Source organism: Brienomyrus brachyistius, unplaced genomic scaffold (genome assembly GCF_023856365.1).
Source record: "Brienomyrus brachyistius isolate T26 unplaced genomic scaffold, BBRACH_0.4 scaffold52, whole genome shotgun sequence".
Classification (NCBI taxonomy): Eukaryota; Metazoa; Chordata; class Actinopteri; order Osteoglossiformes; family Mormyridae; genus Brienomyrus; species Brienomyrus brachyistius.
In genome coordinates, this window is record NW_026042327.1 from 2,357,533 (window position 1) to 2,362,536 (window position 5,004).

The following is a 5,004-nucleotide window of genomic DNA, read 5'->3' on the forward strand; positions in this document are numbered from 1 at the left end:
GTTAAGATAGGACAAGTTAAGATACTCTTAACTTGTATGCCATTTTATGTTTTACAAAGACATGATAAATTACCATAAGTTTAGGATAAGATTATATGAGATAGGATTGCATAGCATAAGATAAGAAAGATAGGATAAGATAACATAGAATAAAATTAAGATAGGATAGGTTACGGTAAGCTTAAGATTGTATAACATAGGATTAGATTAATTATAAATAAAGCAGTCCTCCTTAGAGGGGGTGTGGTGGAGGGAATATTTAAGAAATAAAAATAGGATCAGTTAACATAAGGTAAAGATAAGATTGTATAACATAGGATTAGATTAATTGTAAATAAAGCAGTCCTCCTTAGAGGGGGGGTGGTGGAGGGAATATTTAAGAAATAAAAATAGGATCAGTTAACATAAGGTAAAGATAAGATTGTATAACATAGGATTAGATTAATTGTAAATAAAGCAGTCCTCCTTAGAGGGGGGGTGGTGGAGGGAATATTTAAGAAATAAAAATAGGATCAGTTAACATAAGGTTAAGATAAGATTGTATAACATAGGATTAGATTAATTGTAAATAAAGCAGTCCTCCTTAGAGGGGGGGGTGGTGGAGGGAATATTTAAGAAATAAAAATAGGATCAGTTAACATAAGGTTAAGATAAGATTGTATAACATAGGATTAGATTAATTGTAAATAAAGCAGTCCTCCTTAGAGGGGGGGTGGTGGAGGGAATATTTAAGAAATAAAAATAGGATCAGTTAACATAAGGTTAAGATAAGATTGTATAATATAGGATTAGATTAATTGTAAATAAAGCAGTCCTCCTCAGAGGGGGGGTGGTGGAGGGAATATTTAAGAAATAAAAATAGGATCAGTTAACATAAGGTTAAGATAAGATTGTATAACATAGGGCTACAGTGAAGAAATCAAAAATTTCAAGGCAGCATGAAGGTAACGCACAATCAGGGATGTGCAATTTCTGAGGCATGTATTCAAAAAAAGTATTTTAATTGTGTTTTATGATTCATATTTGAGTTCATGAAATAAAATGTTTTTTTCTACAGACTTTGATCAGTGTTTTTGTATTTTGTAAAATACGAGAAATACTGTATGCATGGTAATGTCAGGTGTGCAAAATGTTTGTGCTAACAAAGGACACAGAGCCCTTAGAAGGGCACAGAGCCCCAGGGAACTTCCAAGCAGCAGAGCAGATTCCAACAACCGAGGATCAAAGGAAAGAAAAGATACTGGCAGGAAGAAGATGATCTTGTGGCCAAAGGTTAAAAATGTAGACGTTTGGAGAACAAATGTGTTACAAATGAAATATTATTTGAAATGTGCTACAGCTTAATCATTTTATCATACATCCATCCATCCATTTTCCAAACCGCTAATCCTACTGGGTCGCGGGGGGTCCGGAGCCTATCCCGGAAGCAATGGGCACAAGGCAGGGAGCAACCCAGGATGGGGGGCCAGCCCATCGCAGGGCACACTCACACACCATTCACACCTACAGGCAATTTTTTAGCAACTCCAATTAGCCTCAGCATGTTTTTGGACTGTGGGGGGGAAACCGGCGTACCCGGAGGAAACCCCACGACGACATGGGGAGAACATGCAAACTCCACACACATGTAACCCAGGCGGAGACTCAAACCTGGGTCCCAGAGGTGTGAGGCAACAGTGCTAACCACTGCACCACCATGCCGGCCCACAAATTTAAACAAATTCATTTTAAATAACTTTAATCTCAGAGCCAATTGCCATGTGCCCACAAATATTTCAATTATTATTGTTTATGATTATAAATGCCGAATACATTACTGGAGCCTTCGATTTAGCATACACAGTGCCCTCTACAGGATTCTGTCGAAACAGCATCTCTCAACCTCGTTCACAAGATTTGTCTTTTTCACAAAATGTTTTTCTTTGTAAATCCCAAAATCTTCCTATAAATGTATGTATGAATGCTTCTCGTCTTTTTCAGTCACACGAAGCCTTTATAAATGAGCTCCCCGATTAATCTGTTTACATGAAAACATCTTAATTGCGTTAAGGCATGTAAACGTAGCCACCTAACGAAAGGTAACCACGTGACTTAGCAGACTGCATGTTCCTCATCTCCTCTGTATGGACCATAGAGCTGTGTATCGGAGAGTCTGACAACACGCTACGTTTCAAGATACAGGCATTACAATTCAATGCGCTGCTCTATTTTACCATTCTTTTTTTAAAAAATCTTCTTTTAGAAAAACATGGCACATTATAGAGAGCACACCACCAAATGGATGAAATCTGAGTAAAAACATTTGATTTTTAACGCAATCAGAATAAAGGGGTCTGCATTTATCACTGTCCCTGTAACAATCCAGCATCGTAGCACTACAGCTATTTCGGATTCAGCCAACGAATAACGTTGCTAGTCAGCAGCCTTGTGCAAGCTACTGAAAATTACTAATTACCAATTACTGCATATAAAAGTAATTATAATAAGGGTGGGATTCGACCGTGTGTCTGCCTGGGGGGTCGCCGGCCAGGATCGCCAGCAGTTTGGACGTGTGGTTGGTCATCAATGTGCTGCATCAGCGTCTGCTCCCTCTGCCTGACCTGCCCTGTATAATTACATAATCAAGGAAAATAACAGTGGGCTAAAGGTTGCATAGTGATCACAGTAACATCGCGTCGATGTTGAAATACATGGTGCAAACAAAAGTAGTGGAATTACACTGACGAGTTACTACCAACACTGCTAGGCAGCTAGGTTTGCTAATGCTAACGTTAGCAGCGCACCCATATGCTACTTCCTCTCGCAAGATAAGGCAGCGTTACTGTCACTGTGTAAATACAATGAGATCTCTTTGGAGCAAGCCTGTCGATACCATGTTAAGTGTAAAACCACAAGTAAAATACCTAGAAAAATAATAGAAATATAGATGGTGCTGAACCATGGTGAACAGTGGAGTCATAACAGAGGCTGTGCGTTGTGTTCAGTCACCTTTCACTGTAAATCACACATGGGTTCACAATCTTTTGTGTCTGCTCTGAATCCCTCAGGGCTGGAGTGAAAACTCCATTCACACTAACATGGTGCCAAGGGGTATTGGGTAGACATGATTCTATCCTTTTTGGAAGTAATTTGTTTTACTGATTTAAATAAGTTTAAAAAAATTTCAAAATATAAGGATAGCTCATTGTATCCAAAGGGATGTGCCAAGCTTGCAGTGTTGATGTGCTGCCACCTTCTGGGAAAATGATGAACTGATTTTCAGATTAAGAACAAGTATGGTTTTCTGGTATCAGGTGAGAACCGTTCATGCTGCGAACCTATGCTTATGGGTTAGGGTTAAGCTTGGGTCTAGAGCTCAGGGTACTTCCAGGCTTGGAGGCCAAGGGTAAGGTCTCTCTTTCCCCATGTAAGCATTTAATGATGATCCAGCACCAGGGCTTGGGTAAGTCACCACGAGTTGGGAGCCTCATTCCCCAGGTAAAGGATGAACGATGTCCATCCATCCATCCAGGTAATGCTAATACTTAAAAGTAAATAGCATAATCATACAATGATAAGAAAGAGAATAAGGCAAAAACATTTCTTGAAATTTGGCCTGAGGGTGGCGCTAGAGTGATGGATGGATTGAACCCAAATTTGGTATGAATAGTTGGAACTGACCTCTATCGATGTGCCAATAGACTCCCATGGCAAAAAGCATAATAATAGTGAAAACTACTAAAAACTATAGGTATCCTAATAATAATAGACTGTCATCTCTAAATTGCCCACAGTGTGTGAGTGAGTGCATTCCCTGCAATGGACTGGCATCCCATCCAAAAGTATGCCATTGTGTCCTATGCTACCTGGGATAAGCTACAGGCCCTCGTCTCCAGGATATGTGGTACGAGGATGGATGAATAATAATCATGTTTATTTCAATTTCAATTATTGGCAAATATAAACATGTACCAAGGATAATAGCAATAAATACAGTATGCCAAAATAAATGCTAGAGGAGAATCCTGCAATTCCTGCCCCAGTCCTGGGTCTGGGGAGTTTATTCTCACTGAGATTGCATAGGATTCCTCTGGCTGCTGTTTTTCTCCCATACATGTGAAGTGCTACTTCTTCATTGCCCACATGTGAGCCAGTATGTGAGCCCTGATCCGGGCTACCATCCCACCCAAGGCATTTCCATTGTATGCTGCTTCCTGCAGTCCTGCAGTGGATAAAACTAAAGGACAATGGTTTGTTGATTTATAGCACATGTATTATTATATTTTATATTGTTCAAATACACATTACTCAGTAATAACTTAGTAACTACTCAAGTACAAATGATGAACAAATACACTAACTTATGATTAAGAATGAACGAACGTGGGATCAGTATATAACTAATACTTTCTGGTTAATTAATAAATTAAGTAAGAGTGTACTACTTCAGGGGCGGCATGGTGGTGCTGTCATGCCCGGCTCGTACGATCCTCGTGTGTGCCACGCCCCCTGATTACCCACGTGTGCTTCCCTGATCTTGCCCAGCTGTGTCCACTTATTTTCGTCCAGTCTCGTCTATTTCAGTCCATGACTTGCCTTAGTTTCTGGTCCGTCATTGATGTTAGTTAGTCTTAGTGCTGTCTGCTCCGTCCCGATCCCGAATAAATCCCTGTTTTCCCCGTACTCCGCCTGCTTGACTGCTTCCTGCCCGCTTGTCAGCCTGTGCGCACTACCCGCTTTAACCAGCGAACTCTGACAGGTGCACTGGTTAGCTCTGTTGCCTCACACCTCTGGGACCCGGGTTCGAGTCTCCGCCTGAGTCACATGTGTGTGGAGTTTGCATGTTCTCCCCATGTCGTCGTGGGGTTTCCCCCCACAGTCCAAAAACATGCTGAGGCTAACTGGAGTTGCTAAATTGCCCGTAGGTGTGTGTGTGAGAGTGAATGGTGTGTGAGTGTGCCCTGCGACGGGCTGGCCCCTCATCCTGGGTTGTTCCCTGCCTTGTGCACATTGCTTCCGGGATAG

At 41.1% G+C, this 5,004-nt stretch overlaps 1 long non-coding RNA gene across 1 annotated transcript; it reads left to right on the top strand.

Annotated features, from left to right (window-relative positions):
• The first annotated feature begins 272 nt into the window (after positions 1-272).
• Positions 273-1,058, top strand: LOC125723889 (uncharacterized). Its single transcript, XR_007387019.1, has 2 exons — positions 273-409; positions 879-1,058. It is a non-coding gene; the product is annotated as an uncharacterized LOC125723889 (long non-coding RNA).
• The last annotated feature ends 3,946 nt before the right edge of the window (positions 1,059-5,004 follow it).